This window comes from Giraffa tippelskirchi, chromosome 12, assembly GCF_054371585.1.
Source record: "Giraffa tippelskirchi isolate mGirTip1 chromosome 12, T2T-mGirTip1v1.2.pri, whole genome shotgun sequence".
Taxonomy (NCBI): domain Eukaryota; kingdom Metazoa; phylum Chordata; class Mammalia; order Artiodactyla; family Giraffidae; genus Giraffa; species Giraffa tippelskirchi.
In genome coordinates this window covers 38,287,383-38,303,946 of record NC_137286.1, presented here as the reverse complement: position 1 = coordinate 38,303,946, position 16,564 = coordinate 38,287,383, and the positions used below count along the sequence as shown (strand labels likewise).

At 49.3% G+C, this 16,564-nt stretch overlaps 1 long non-coding RNA gene across 1 annotated transcript; it reads right to left on the bottom strand.

Annotated features, from left to right (window-relative positions):
- Window positions 1-306: 306 nt before the first annotated feature.
- LOC145528337 (uncharacterized) lies at window positions 307-6,246 on the bottom strand. The gene is made up of 2 exons (XR_014070302.1): window positions 6,067-6,246; window positions 307-811 (listed from the first exon to the last, which is right to left on the bottom strand). It is a non-coding gene; the product is annotated as an uncharacterized LOC145528337 (long non-coding RNA).
- Window positions 6,247-16,564: the final 10,318 nt, after the last annotated feature.

Genomic DNA, 16,564 nt, shown 5'->3' with positions numbered 1-16,564 from the left:
AGACAGAGCCAAAGCCCCCTCAGTGGAGTGAGGCTGCTCCCTCCTCCCAGCCTGATGCCCCCACCCCTGCCCTCTGCTGTTCCTGATCTCAGGGCCCTGGGGACCATCCCTCCCTCTCACCATCTCAGAGACCCCTCCTCATCCCACACTTATTTAAATTGCAGCTTTCCTAGGGACCACTTCCTGTCCTCTTTTCCTGCTCCATTTTCCTCCTTATTATGGGTATTTTATTTAACTGTCCTGTTGATGGTTCCCCTCCCCATTAGACTGTAACAGAATGTCCACTCCATAAAAACAGAGCAGGCACTGTGTCTGTTTTGTTTACCCAAGGCCCAAATGAGGGCTGGACACAAGATCTCCCTTAGCCAGCGAATGAACAGCCCAGAACATCAGCCTCTCCTGCAGCATGGAGGGCCTCCCCCCACCCAGCCAGGTGGAATGAGGTGTAGGGTCCCGCACATGGGACAGTACCACGGGGCTCAGGGTGGACCCACTGAAGAGCTGACTTCCTGAGTTACACAGCACCATCCACGGTGAGGGCTGTGAGGTGGGTCCCTCTCAGGAACCAGGACAGGACTGCCGAACACCACCGACAACCAACAACCACCTCCAAAGAGAAAAGCTCCAAAGACGCAGGAGGCCCTTGGGGTTTTGCAAGGCTGACCCCTCCTCCTAACCAGGACGCAGTCATCATACAGGAAATGAGCCATACACGCCACTGACCCAGGGTGAGGGGCTGGGTCCATGGCCCCCCAGCACCAGCTATGTGGCTGGCAAGTTGCTTCAACTCTCTGCAGTTCAGTCTTCCCATCTGTAAAATGGGGATAATAATGATGCTTTTTCTCACAATTGAGAACGTTAAATATATTAAATACATACAGATATCTATAGTTTAGAACTGTGCCTGGCACTTAGTAAATACTATAGGGATGTTTGCTATTAAAATCGTCAAGCATATGAAATATGCTAAAAAACTAATTAACATAGGTTCCTGCATTTTTTTATTGTAAGAGGCAGATCATAGTTCTGTATCTGGTAATTTTTTTTTAATTTGTAAGACAAAATGAACTCCTATGTGAATTTTTACACATTTTCACAATTTGGTTTCATTTTTAAAGAAAGTTCTAGCCAAGCCCCCTTTTTCACTATTGCCTGTGAAATGTGATATCCCTCTCAGTGGATCAAAAGTGACTTTATCCGGGTCCAAAGAGACTGATGGGCACAGGGTGCTCACTGGGGAGGGTGAGGCCTGGGCTGGGGGAGTGCAGAGGCCCGGTTACCAGTTGGCCTCCAGTGAGTGCTGAAAGTGGGCTCCAGGGGGTCCATCACCATCTCACCCATGAATTCACCCAACTATGTTTGCAAGCATCCACCAGGGCTTCGAATCCATCTGGACTTGGGGGAGGGTAGAAGGAGGATCTGGACGAGATAGAAAACAAGCAGGGGCTTCCCAGGTGGTCCTAGTGGTAAAGAATCCTCCTGAGGAGAGATGTAGGTTCCATCCCTGGGTCGGGAAGATCCTCTGGAGGAGGGCATGGCAACCCACTCCAGTATTCTTGCCTGGAGAATTGCATGGACAGAGGAGCCTGGTGGGCTCTAGTCCATGGGGTCGGATGGAGTTGGACACGATTGAAGCGATTTAACACTTAGCAGAAGGAGGGGTCTGGACGAGATGGAGAACAAGCAGGGGCTGTCCTCACCCCCACCAGCATCAACCTTGGAGACCCCTCAGGGGAGGGAGGAGACACTCAACTGGAAAGCCCTGGGGAGACCCGAGGCTGATGGGAACCCTGGGGGTGGTGATGGGGGTGCTGGGAGGGAGGGGATGGCCTCCAGGGCAGAGAAGAGCTGGGTGGTTCTGTTTCTGTCTCTGCCCCATTCATCTGAGACAGAGACCAGCAGCTCAGGCAGCAGCTTCAAATCAGGGAGGGTTTGATTGGGGCGGCCCCGTCCTGCCAGGTGAGGAGCTGTGGAAGCTGGCACCTCCAGATCAACTTTTCTCCCACGCCCCTTCCTCACCTCCCCCTCTGAGACCCAGAAAGCCGGCCTCCTCCAAGGACCCCTGGGATCTGTCAGTTTAATGAAAATTCTAGTGGAGCAACAGCAAAGAATGGAGGTGGGCAGGAATTCTGTGGTCCTGGGACTTGTCCGTCTCTTGAAGCCCCTCTGGGAGGGACGCCAACACTCAGATCCAACCTGGGCTCCACCTTGTCCCCCATTATCTGTCCCCAGACAGGGTGACAACACCCTGGGGAGGCAGGAGCCCACAGGTACAGCAGCTCACATAGAGACTACACCTTGGACTGCAGTCACCCCAGGGAGCAGCATTTTCAGGCAGATCCAGAATTTAAAATAAGTATAATAAATATTCTCAGGCAAAGGAGAGTATTAATAATAAAAAAAAAAAAAAACAAGGAGTCATAAAAAGAACCAAAGGGTGGAAACTACGACCATGGAAAGAAGGGTAATGATAGGTGGGACCTGCACACAGATGGTTTTGGCAGGGCTGCGTGCTGAAGGGAGGGGTTGGCTTGGGGGCAGGGGAGCCTGGGACTCTCAGCCCCTGTTAGGAGCCAAGGCCTGGATGTGCACACAGAACAGGAATGAATCATGGTCATGGTGCTGAGTGGAAATAAGAAACAAACAAGGCCAACAGAGTCATATTAATCATGTAAATTTAAAATACGGTGCTGTGTGCCAACAGATGAGTGGATAACCAAGCCATGGTTTCAAAACACTGTGCTACTGTGTGCTAAGTCACTTAGTCGTGTTTGAATCTGCGACCCTATGGACTGTAGCCTTCCAGGCTCCTCTGTCCATGGGATTCTCCAGGCAAGAATACTGGAGTGGGTTGCCATTTCCTTCTCCAGGGGATCTCCCCAACCCAGGGATCGATCCTGTATCTCCTATGTCTCCTGCATTGCAGGCGGATTCTTTACTGCTGAGCCCCCTGGGAAGCCCTCCCTGCACTACCTCTCAGCTCTAAAAATGAGGGAAACTCTGGCACCTGATATGATGTGCATGAACTTAATACATTGTGCTCAGTGAAATAAGCCAGTCACAAAAGAGCAAAGACTGTGCAGTTCCACTTAGGTGAGGTCCCTGGTTGTAGTATAGTCATTCAATCTTGTCCGACTCTTTTTCGACCCTATGGACTGTAGCCCTTTAGGCTCCTCTGCCCATAGGATTTTCCAGGCAAGAATACTGGAGTTGCCATTTACTCCTCCAGGGGATCTTCCTGACCCATGGATCAAACCCAGGTCTCCTACATTACAGGTGGATTCCTTACCATCTGAGCCACCAGAGAAGCCCTAGGTGAGGTCTCGATAGCAGTCAAAGTCCTAAGGACAGAAAGCAGATGGTGGGTGCTGGGAGCTGGGGAGGGAGAGAATGGGGAGTGAGTGTTAAATGGGTGCAGAGTGTCATTTGGGGAAGACAGAGTTCTGTGGATGGATGGTGGTGATGGCTGCACATGCAGCCACTTAAGTGAATGTGCTTAACACCTCTGAACTGTACACTTAAAAGGAGTTAAAATGGTGGGGCTTTCCTGGTGGTCCAGTGGCCGAGAATCCATGCTCCCAGTGTAGGGGGCATGGGTTCAATCCCTGGTCAGGGAGTTAGATCCCACAGGCTGTAATTAAAGATCCTGCTTGCCACAACTCAGACCTGGCACAGCCAAATAAATTTTTTTTTAAGTAGTTGAAACAGTAAATTTTATGTTAGCTATATTTTACCACAATAAAAAAGTAAAATCTAAAAAAAATTTAATGAAGATAATAAAAAACAGCACTGTGTGTTATATACCTGGACACATACCAATAAAAGGACACACATTCAGCCTGCTAGGAGGGTGAGGACATAAAAAGGAATAAACAGACAAATAAGGCCAAAAGGCTGCAATGCAAGGCAGACACTGACCTCTGCCCTGTCCAGAAGAGGACACCCACGTCCTCACCAGGGAGGGAGAGGGCGACTGGCTGAGGAGACTGGATTATCCCAGGAGCAGCTTTGCCAAAGGCAGGGGCTCCCTTGTGCCCACAGAGCCAACAGCCCTTCCAACCCCCAGCCCTTCCAACCCCCAGCACCACCAACACCTTTAGTGCTGTCCACGGTTCCCTTCTCCTCTGCTCTGAGGCACTCGAAGCCTGTCCTTGCCTTGCTGGCCACTTGGAGCCACCCCTTTCCACACACCCATGGTCAGTACACACTCCTGCCTGCTGGTGGGGGATTTGCAGCCAGCTCAAGCCTGCAGTAGGTGTTCAGTGCGTTTCTTTTGGGTGACAGTGAATGATGGGGTGACTGAAAGGAGAGGCAGTTTTAAAGGGAGACCCAGTGGCTGGAGGATCACCTGGAGGAAAGGATCAGAACTCCAGAGGTGCTGGGGGCCGTAGCCTCAGCCCAGGGCCTGCCCAGGTTGTATCCAGGCCTCCGCTATTTGTGCCCAGGCCTGCTGGGGGCCTTGCCCAGCCTAATGCCCCCTTCCAGGGTTCAGGAAGAGCTCCTTCTGACCCTTTGGGTTTTTGTAGAAGGAAGCAGGGGTTGGCCTCCCACCAGAAGAGCTGATTCCCCTGGCATGAGAAGGCCATTCTGATGCTGGACAGCCTAAAATAAAAATGCCCAGCACCATCTCAGTGACCCTGGATGTTTCTCAACTCTGTGGCCCCTCTTTGCTGAAGACGAATGACTACTAACCAGTGTCATGCTGTTTGGATTCTTTCTGTGTTTCTTTCTGGTTTCCAGCCGTCAGAACCATGCTGTGCACAGAGAAAACCTTCTTCTAATACCTTAGACAGCCTTGTGTCTTCTTCTCAGGGTATAAAACTATATTCATTCTATGAAACCTGGGACTAAGTCGCCATGCAAACATTGGGTCTAACAAATGAAAAGTGACTTCACCAAGGACTGATGTGCAGGCCCCAGTCTGCCTACATATCTGTCACAATGGGACACTGCTCAGCGCTTCATCCTTCACAATAAATGGCCAGGTGTGCAAATAGCCTCAGAGAGTTGTCCGGAGGTCAAGGTCAGCTGTGGTTTGGGCAGGGTGGGCAGTGACTGGCCGGGAGGTGTCTGGGGCTGTGGGTCTACGGTTGGGCAACTCCACAATCGATGCCCTGGATGATGAAATGGGGAGTTTGGCAGCAGCCCTTGGTCCTGAGCTGGAATTTCACGTGCAGGTGACCCCAAGAGCCACCCATCAGGGGAGGAGGTGGGGCTACAGGAGGTCTCTGTGGGAGAGCCTTAGGGATGATGGAAAATAGGGGTGGGGGGATGAGGGGTGGGGGGAGGGTGGGTGTAAGGCTTGAGGTGAGTGCATGATCTGTCACTCCTGGCCTGATCGATCCAGACTCGGTCAAGATAATCAGGCTCATGGAGACCAGGCAACTGCAAGGTGGGAGCAACGGAGAGAACACTCCAGAAAACAGGCTGGCTTGTCATCTCTGGGAAGCCGTCCTGCTTGGTGTCCCAAAAGGCCCAAGTGTGAGCTGGAGGGTTTTCAAGCAAGCCTGGGATTCTTTCCACAAGTTAGAGGTTCTCCATTTGCAAGCACCTGCCCCCGGCTGTGCGCCTGGAGTCTGCAAGGACACCCCCTGGGACAGCGCGGGAGGCCAGGAGGACAACCCAGCCAGGGCTGCAGGGTGCAGCTGCCCACGCGAGGGGCCACGGGCCAGCCAGGAGCCGCCTCCCAGGCCCAGCTGCAGGGCTGGGTTTCCTGCAGAGCGTGATTCTGGAGCTGGGCCGCCAAGCCCGTGACGCGTGTTTATGGTTCTCACTGCCCCTGGGGACAGCTGTAGGCCTCTCTGCCCGGCCAGGGCCTGGTCGAGGGCTGCTGGAGCTGGAAACCCTGGCAGCTGCTAATCCCCTAAAGCCTCCCCGGCTTTGAGCAATCGGAGCTGTTTGTTCTTCTCAGTAAACAGCTGTTTTCCCAGTGACTGCCCAGATCGTGTTAAATATTAACAAAGCTGCCTCCACAGACCCTCGCTGGGCGTCTGCTTTAAATATTTAAGTAATTGCCTTTCAGTCCCTGAGTGACTTTGGCTTAAATTGCTCTGTCACCGCACTTGCCTCCGGGTTTATGGAGCATTGGGAAGTGCCAGCGCTCCTGTTCTCTCTCCTCTGCTGTCTGTCCCCTCTGGACATCACTCAGGCCCTGGTCAGATGTGAATGGCCAGGGTGCGCCCCGCCTCCCTCTCACATGTGTGTGTCTGTGCATGTGTGCGTGCGTGCGCGCGCGCATTCTTGTGTGTGTCTCTTTATGCACGCACACGTGCTCAGGTGCGCGCTTCTGTGATCCGTCCTCTCAGGGGCGGAGCATCTCCGTCCTAGTGCATTGTGACCTCTAAGCCGTACTCTTGTTTGCTCTTCATCCACATCAAGGTTCACCTGAGACCTGTGACTCCTCTGCTGAAGGCTCACTGCGAAGATCAGGAAAAAGGATTAGGAGCTCAGAGAGTAGCTTCCGCACCGCTGCTGGCATAAAAGGTGCACGGGAGTGCCCTCGGAAGGCACAGAACTCAGGACTCCTGGGAGCTAGGGCTATGCTGTAGTTTCTGTGTCCGCATGGCCTCTGGTCATAACCACACGCCTTTGGAACGTCCTTCCCGAAACCACAGATTTACTTGGATTCAGCTGTGGATCTGGCTCCAAACAGGCACTATGGGGGAACCACAAGGCAGTGAACTTCTCTAGCTTCCTTGGCTGAAGGTTGGGGATGAAACCACTGAAGGTCTCCATAGCAAACGTGGGAAATTCTGGCCCCTAGCTGGGGTCTTCTATCACCGCAGGAGCGGACGGAACTCTCCGTGGATAACAAACCGTCATCCTTCTCCAACGTGGACTGGACATTTCTCACCTAGTTTTGTGAGATCCTGTGACAGTTGTGTGCATCCTACAAGCTACTGAGATCTTCTCAAAGCTAAACCAATTGAAATCCACTTTATCTCAAGAGCTACTGTTAAGCTCGCAGAGTAAAATGAACTTCGATTCACTTTAATTTTCAAAAGAAATGATCTTTTAAAAATAGATATCTTTTTAAAAAATACTCTTTTTTAAACAGGGTGAACGGGGTCACAGTTACATAATTGCAGTTCCGCCTTGACCTAGGTGTGGCATCACCTGTGCTGCTTCCGGTGGGCGGAGCCTGTTGTAGGCGCAGCCAGCAGCACATGAGCCTGTGTGGGAGTCACAGGCCCCAACCATGCAAGCATCTCTGCCTCTCACGCCCCTCCTTCCTAAATGGAGAAAATAGAATACCTGTCTCTTAGTGTTCGGAGGTTACAGTAGACCCCGTCTGTGAAGCGTGGTGCCAGGACACGGTGAACCAGCAACGTAAGCGTTGGAGCCACAGCCATGACCACAAGCTGGAAAGAAGCATTAAGTGGGTGGAGCAGGAAGTGACCAGGGAGCACATGGAGGTCACAGGTAGAGGATGAGCTGGCTGCTGTGGTCCAGGGCGGCCTGGAGGCAGGGGACATTAGCAGTCAAAACTTTTGAAAAAAAGAAAAACATGAAATGATTCTGTAAGCTGGAAAGCAGGTGGATGGGTATGAACGGAGGAGAAAGGACAGGAGAATCCAGCCTGGGACATCACCAGAGGGAGGCTGCAGGCTACTGGACTTCCCCCAGCTAGAGGGACACAGGCTGCGAGCTGGCAGGTCAGGGGGTGGGGCAGGGGAAGGCTGAAAAATGCAGGACTCATTGGAAATCTGCTTATGAAGTAGCTCAGTCTACCCATTCCCCTACCCCAAGGCACAGAACAACGACAACCTCAGGCCACAAAATGGGCTCTAATTTAGAGACATTGAACAAACTTTCCCATGTGCGAGAATTAACTCTTAAGCTATGCTTCTCAAAATATGTTCCCTACCAGCAGCATCAACATCACCTGGGAACTTGTTAGAAATGCAGGTTCCCAGGTCCACCCCATACCTGCTGAATCAGAAGCTCTCAGCCTTTGGGCCCACTGGTTTGTATTTTAACCAGCCTCCCCCCACCCCATCCCCGCCAGGAGATGAAGGCCACACTTGGTAGGCTGAGGATCCCTGACCTAGAACAGAGCTCCTCATCCTTGGCTACATATTGGAATCACTTTAGAAAATGCTGATGCCTTGGGCCCCACCCCCTAAAAAGATTCTGACTTCATGGGTTCTGCACATCGCCCAGGCATCAGGATTTTTAAGACATCCACCAGCCAGGACAGAGAACTACTGGTCTCCAATAAGGCCTTCCTGTTTCGCACACATCAGCCGTCAGCCCAGTTGCTTAGGCCTGAAGCTTCTTGGCCAGAAGCCCTGTCCACTTAGATCTCACTGTCACCCTCCTCAGCTGAAGGAGAGGCCTCGTGGGGTCCAGACTGACTGCAGCCACAGGGGAACCACGTACCAAGCACCCAGGACCACTGGTCTGGAGCTCCACTCTCAAACATGAAAGGAGGAATAATGGTCCCAGGCACATAAGAGAGACCTGACATGTGAATGAGAAATAGGAAGATAAGCAAGCAAGCCAGCCCTATAGGAAAAGAAACAATGCAGGGATCATAAGATAATTCCTAAAAATTCTCATATCCTCAAAGGGATATGAGAAGTTATTAAATCTGTGAAACAAAAACCGATGCTATGAAAAGGAAATAATTACATAATCAAGAAGAAATTTTAAAAATTAAAAATATGATCTTTTAAACAAAACTTTCAATAAAAGAAAAACTGGGACGCTTCCCAGAAAATAGGATAGAAATGAGAAAGAAACTGAAAACGTGAGAGAGATGGGGAAAAAAAGACAAGTAGCAATTCAAACCAGGATGTCCAACGTCTGCCTATTACAGTCCCAGAACAAGCAGAGAACAGGAAGGGGAAAGAAGCAATCTCAGATGGACTGAAGGGTATCTTCTCTGAGGTAAGAGCTGTAAATTGTCAGACTGAGGAGACCTACAAGTGTCACTCGGGGTGGATAATGAAGTGTCCACACCCAGAAACAGCCTCATGAATCTGAGAACATGAAGGATGAAAGGCAGGTGCCGAAAGCATTCAGGGAGAAAATAAACAAATACAAGTGGACTACCTGTAAAGAAATAAAGCCCGGACCTCCTCAGGGAGGTTGCGTTCTAGAAGACAAAGGCCTTCCAAGGCTTAAGAGGAAATATCTTGAATGTAGAATTCTATACCTGCTGAAACAATTCTCAAAAGGATTTGGACTAACAAAAGCAGTTTTCAGACAACTGAAAACTTAGAAATTCTACAAGCTTTTCTTGTGGAGTTTCCTGAGGTAGTACTCTGGCAAAACAAGGAAGAAAATCAAGAAGGAAGGATCCAAGAAACAGGCTCTTGGTGAAGGGAAGTCCCCAGAAGACATGGGTGCAGCAGCCTGGGGCCACCCTGGTCAGGAGGTGAGGCTTTCAGGAGAGACTCAGTGCATGGGTCAGTGTCCAGTCAGTAAAGCAGAAACTCCTACAGATGTTTCCAACAGAGGGGGTTGAAAAAGATGTATTTAAAGCAACTTAGAGTTTCCAGTCTGAAATGTAAGGAGCTTGGAAGTTACCACTCATTCCTGTCTTCACAACAAGGAAACAGCTGAACCAACTGAAAATCAACAACTCCCCTAAGACCTACAGGAGAACTGGGGTCACAGCAAACCACTGCCCCAAATATTGGAGAGACAGACAGGTAGATATGGAGAATAGAGGATCACTGGAGCGGAAGCCTCCAGTGAGTCCAGTGGGTCTGTGGGTCCAGCACCAAGGCAGAAAGGCCCAAACTGCCCCATGAGGGCTGGAGCCCTGGTGTGGATGAATCTGAGAGGGCTTCAGCCTTAGGTGGGGGCCCACACATTCATGAGCTTTACCTCCATGATCCCTGCAGTGAATTTCAGAGCATAATCTTCCCTTGTGCTTCCAACAGGGGAGTTAGAACAGTAGCCATTCTGAGGACTTTCCTGGAGGTCGTGGTTAGGACTCTGAGCTTCCACTGCAGAATACATGGATTCAATCCCTGATCGGGGAACTAAGATCCCGCATGCTGCACAGAGTGGCCTCTTCTCCCCCCAAAAAGTGACAAAAAAACAAAAAGAGAGAGAGAAAAGTTGTTGTTCAATTGCTAAGTTGTGTCCAACTCTTTGCGACCCCATAGACTGAAGCACTCCAGGCTTCCCTGTCCTTTACCATCCCCTGGAGTTTGCTCAAACTCATGTCCATTGAATCAGTGATGCCATCCAACCATCTTATCCTCTGTTATCCCCCTTCTCTTCTTGCCCTCAATATTTCCTAGCATCAGGGTCTCTTCCAATGAGTCAGTTCTTCGCATCATGTGGCCAAATTATTAGAGCTTCAGTTTCAGCATCAGTTCTTCAAACGAATACTCAGAGTTGATTTCCTTTAGGATTGACTGGTTTGATCTCCTTGCTGCCCAAGGGACTCTCAAGAGTCTTCTCCAGTACTACACTTTGAAAGCATCAATTGTTTGGCACTCAGCCTTATTTATGGTCCAACTCTCACATCCATACATGACTACTGGAAAAACCATAACTTTGACTACACGGACCTTTGCCAGCAAAGTAATGTCTCTGCTTTTTAATACACTTTCTAGGTTTGTCACAGCTCCTTTTCTTCCAAGGAGGAAGCGTCTTTTAATTTCATGGCTGCAGTCACTGTCCACAGTGATTTCAGAGCCCAAGAAAACAAAATCTCCATGAACCGTATGAAAAAAATGAAAGAAATGCAGCCATTCTGAAATATTTCCAGAGCATTCTGCTCTTCTTAACAAGGCCTACCCTCAAGAGAAACTGGTTTGCTAGAGTCTGACCAACTAGGGTTTTATCAGGCCCTAGCTGACCTGGGAGGAGAGAAATGTCTAATTCCATCCCCTCCAGCTTTCCTGTGTTATTGGGAGTCAGGGTATTGAGAAGAGCTTGTGAAGGTTACAGCCCAGAGCCTCCAAAAGGCTGAGACCCAAACTTCAGACTATGGGAAGCTTCCCCTCCCCAACACTCACTAGCACTTCAGCAGGGCTTCTGAATAACAATCAGAACACAACTGATAAGATGTGCATCTCAGGCTTTATTTTAGAAGCCTTTAGGGAAACTCAAAAGACAAGGAGATGTAAACAAGACCACTAGAGTAAATTTTAGCCCCTGACCCTACAACTATAGTCATCAGTAAACACAGCCTGACTTCTAGCCAGATATACATGGTGAAGGCCTACCTACATCCCCAGTTCTTTTACCTGATACAGCTGTCTGGCTTTAAGTAAACATTACATGGCATCAGTTCAGTTCAGTTCAGTCGCTCAGTTGTGTCTGACTCTTTGCGACCCCATGAATTGCAGCACGCCAGGCCTCTCTGTCCATCACCAATTCCCGGAGTCTACCCAGACCCATGTCCATCGAGTCAGTATGCCATCCAACCATCTCATCCTCTCTCGTCCCCTTCTCCTCCCGCCCCCAATCCTACCCAGCATTAGGGTCTTTTCCAATGAGTCAACTCTTCGCATGAGGTGGCCAAAGTATTGGAGTTTCAGCTTCAACATCAGTCCTTCCAATGAACACCCAGGATTGATCTCCTTTAGGATGGACTGATTGGATCTCCTTGCAGTCCAAGGGACTCTCAAGAGTCTTCTCCAACACCACAGTTCAAAAGCATCAATTCTTCGGCGCTCAGCTTTCTTCACTGTCCAACTCTCACATCCATACATGACCACTGAAAACCATAGCCTTGACTAGACGGACTTTTGTTGGCAAAGTAATGTCTCTGCTTTTAAATATGCTGTCTAGGTTGGCCATAACCTTCCTTCCAAGGAGTAAGCGTCTTTTAATTTCATGGCTGCAATCACCATCAGCAGTGATTTTGAAGCCCAAAAAAATAAAGTCTGGCACTGTTTCCACTGTTTCCCCATCTATTTGCCATGAAGTGATGGGACCGGATGCCATGATCTTAGTCTTCTGAATGTTGAGCTTTAAGCCAACTTTTTCATTCTCCTCTTTCACTTTCATCAAGAGGCTCTTTAGTTCTTCTTCACTTTCTGCCATAAGGGTGGTGTCATCTGCATATCTGAGGTTATTGATATTTCTCCCGGCAATCTTGATTACATGGCATACTAAAAGACAAAAAAAAAAAACAACCCAAAAAACCACACAGCTTGAAGAAACAGAGCAGGCATCAGAAGCAGACTCAGATATGGCAGAGATGTTGGAATTACCAGACTAGGAATTTAAAACAACTATGATGAATACACTAAGGGCTCTAATAGAAAAGTAGACAACATGCAAAACTACAAGGATAAGGTAAGCAGAGTGATAGAAACTCTGAGAAAGAATCATAAGAATCACTAGCAACCGAAACACCAGAACAGAAATGAACAATGCCTTTGATGGGCTCATTAATAGATTGGACGTGATCCAGAAAAGAGCTGGTAAGCTGGAAGGAGTGTCAATAAACAGTTCTCAAGCTGAAATGTAAAGAGGAAAAAATAAGGATTGAAGGACAGAGGCACAGATATGGGGAGTGGATGTCATCCAGTGTGTTAATCTTCTTGGGCAGCCATGACCATATGCTGGGGGCCTCACACAGCACCTATTTCTCACAGTTCTGGAGGCTGGAAGTCCAAGATCAAGGTGTTGGAGGTCTGGGGACTTACCCGGTGGTCCAGTGGTTAAAAATCCACCTTTCAATGCAGGAGACACGGGTTTGATCTGAGGTTAGGGAACTAAGATCCCTCATGCAGTGGGGCAACTAAGCCAACGTACCACAAGAGAAAGCCCATGCACCGCAGTGAAGATCCAGCACAGCCAAAAAAAAAAAGAAAGGTGTTGGAAGTTTGGTTTCTGGTGAGGACTTCTGTGGTTTTCAGACAGCTGCCTTCTCCCCGTGTCCTCAGATGACATTTCCTCTGTGTGTGTGCAGAGAGAGAGAGAGACAGAGGCAGAGAGAACTCTGGCATCTCCTCCTTCTCTTGTGAGGAGACAGGCAGGTAGGGTAAGGTCTCCATTCTGTGGCCTCACCAACCTTAGTTACCTCCTTAAACGTCCTGTCTCCAAATACAGGGCTTCAACATATGAACTCAGTGCGTAGCACCCAGAGATCAGTGGCTACAGGGTGCCCCCAGACTCTTCTAGAACTGGAGGAGTAGAGTGGGAAGTGGGGTGACCCAGGGCATGGGAGCACTACTGCCATTCACTGGGAACCGGGGAGCTGGCCCCCGGCTAGTGCAGAGTCTGAACACGCAGAGCCCCACCCTCCTGCCAGGCCCTCCACCATCTGAGGCTTCAGGCACCTACCGTTGCCAGCTGCTGCCACCAGAGCCAGACCTTGCTGGGGAATACAGTTCACAGGTTTCCAGCCCCGTAGTGCCCATGGGAGTGTAGAATGCCAAGTTCCCATACAGGCCCCTGAGTAAATGATCAGCACAGGACTGAGAAGCTCAAGAATCAGAAGGCAGTTCCTCTTTGTCTACAGGAAAAAAAGAAAGGGTAGTAGAACATTTAGGGGAAAAAAAACAAAGTGGTCCACAAAAGTCATGTTCTCATCATGAATAAACTGAACACGTGGCCTGATTTTGAGCAAGATGAATGTGTGGAAGAGAAAGAATCCTTTGACCTTGAGGCTAAAATCATTCTCCTTTGTGTGACTTGGGAAAGCCATCAACCTGTAAAGACGGAAACTGCATGACTGCGGTAGACAGAGAATGTTGCCTGCCATTTCAGTAAACAGAGGATATTGCTGTGGCCACAAAGCCTAAAGCCACCAGGCACTGCAGCTCACCCCCCACCCCACCCCATCAAGATGCACCCTGAAGGGATTCAGGATGGAGAAAAACAGAATACTGGCCCTAAACAGTTAAAGTTCCTATCAAAGGAATAAATTCAATAAGCCAAGACTCTTACATCCTCTCAGATATAGAAAAGCACTAAATCATTAACTTGCAATGGCTGTTTTTTTTGTGATTAGCAGCAATCTTTTGATGTTCAACCTTTTTTTTTCCCTCAGCAAAAATTCCTATATATCCTGTCTCCTCCCTTACCTCACTGGAACAGTCCCTCCAAGGGAGCTGAGAGCCTTGCCATCCCAGCCTATGTTGGTGGTGGTTTAGTCACTCAGTTGTGTCCAACTCTTTGCGACCCCAGGGACTGTAGCCTGCCATGCTCCTCTGTTCGTGGAATTCTCCAGGCAAGAATACTGGAGTGGGTTGCCATGCCCTTCTCCAGGGAATCTTCCCGACCCAGGGATTGTACCCGAATCTCCTGCAATGCAGGTGGATTCTTTACAGCTGAGCCACAACTTTTAAGCTGTGCTTTTTTATTTTTTGGTTGACATTATTGTGAATACTTTAAGGAGTTGTAAAAATGCAAATGTAGTTTACTTGTTTTTACCTAGATAAAACTTAACAAAGAACAGAAAACTCAATTATGGTTGTCAAACAGAATGTTATAAATCTTTGATGCTGTAAAAGGAAAACGCAGCTGATAAGGGAGAAACAGGGAAGGGAAATGGAGGAGAGGGCAGAGATGCCGTGGTGAAAGCTCAATGCTCCTTACAGTGGACAGACAAGCAATGCGTTTCAAGGCTGTGTTTATAGCTGCAGATGTAAAAAATACGAAAAATAAAAAATCGTATTTTGGAGGAGGCGAGGTTAGGGTAGATGAGTGAAATTCTCATTTTTAATACTGTAGAATCAGTAAATATTGTCTAAAAATGACAAATGAAGAAGTAGATGTATTGGCTTACTACCAAGAGTTGTGATGGTGAATGAATGGATTCTTTTTAAGAATGGAAACAAGGCCAGAACTACAGACCGCAGGAGTGGGTCAGCTGCCCTATGGCCTTGGGACAGTTTTGTGCTGTTTTGTTTTTTTCCTTTGCCATTTGGTTCCGAAGATATTTGCATGAGTTTTTATGTTTCCTTGAGCTAAAAGAGGTTGCTAGGGATTTTTCTGGGCCTGTTTGTCTTATTGTAACCACCACAAGACTGTGTGTATCTTCACAAATTAGATGTGGTTTGTTTAACTTCTCAAATGAACACTTTTGCCCAAGGGCATGTTTGCCTTCTCTTTCTTGCTTGTTCAGGGCTGGAAAGCAAGCTTGGGTACAGCTTCAAATGCCCTCTGCATGCTGAGCTGGCTGTCCTCAGGCACCACTGCTCCCTGCAAGCCTGTGGCCAGGCGAGCAGCTGGGAGGCCCTGGACCAGGTCTTGCCGAGCACAGAGGTCAGAGAGCTGGGTGCTGGCAGCCAGTCATGGGCACTGCGGGGCCCTCATATCCCCGGACCCCCAGGGATATGACTGTCTCCTCCCTTCCACTGTCCCCTTCCCTCTGATGGGTTAATGGTGCCACGACCCGCACTGTGGGCAGCAGTTCCCTTGCCACTCCTGCTTGTAAGGGGCCTCCTGTGCCACCAGCTCCACGCGGGCAGGGCAGCCTCAGGTCTCCAGCATCTCCTGTCTCAGCACCCCTGCCAGAAGCCCCCCTCTTCCCACTTCCAGGGCCTGTGTGCAAGACTTTCAGGCACCTGTTTTGTTACCCGGCATCTGCATGCCAGCCCGTTTGCTGGCATTTTCAGGATGTTGCTCATCCTTGTCCACTACCCCTGACCTTGCTGTCACTCCAGGTACTGGCCTAATCCTTCTGGCCCTAAGTCCCCTTCCCCCTTTCACTTCAGTACAGACCATCAGGTGAACTCCTGGATCTGTGCTGTAAACGGGACAGACAAGACATGTGAGGACAGGACGGCTCTCTTCAGCAAGCACTTACTGTGTGCCTGACACTGCTCAAGGCATTTTACTTCTCTGAACTCATTTACTCCTTGGAGCTCCAATTTTATCTCCTTTCTGTAGATAAGGCTCTGGAGGCACAGAGAGGTTAAGTGACTTGCCTAATATCACACAGCCAGGAAGGAAGAGAGAAGGGGTTTGAATTCAGGCTCTAGGGTCCAGACTCTCAATCTTTACACTCTACTACCCCTCCTCGAGGGTTGTTGCTGAACTTGGCCTGGGGTGAATCCATCGGATTGCCCTCTTACCTGAGGCCTGGAACCAAGGGGAGGGTATAGACAACCCCCTGGTGTCCCTACGAGGGCTTGGATATTGAAATGTTATGGCATCACTGACTCAGTGGACATGAGTGTGACCAAACTCCAGGAGACAGTGAAAGACAGGGAAGCCTGGCGTGCTTCAGTCCACGGGGTGGCAAAGAGGCGGACATGACTGAGTGATGAACAACAACATCTCTGTTAGGTTGCCAGGAGCTAGTGGCTCAGAATGACAGAAATCTGTTGTCTCACAGGGTCTGCAGGCCAGAAATCCCAGGTGAGCGCTGCCAGGCAGCTACAGCCCTTCAGCCTCTGCCTCCATCACCACCTGGTGTTCCGTGTGAGTGACTGTTTCCTCTTCTCATATGTACCACAGTTGTATTGGATCAGGACCCACTGTCATTCAGTATGACCTCACTTGAACTTGATCATGTCTGCAAAGACCATGTTTCCCAATAAAGGACACATTTACAGGTACTGGGGATTAGACTTGAACACATGCTTTATGGGAACACAGTTCAGCCCACGACACAATTGTCTTTGTCCTGTGTTGT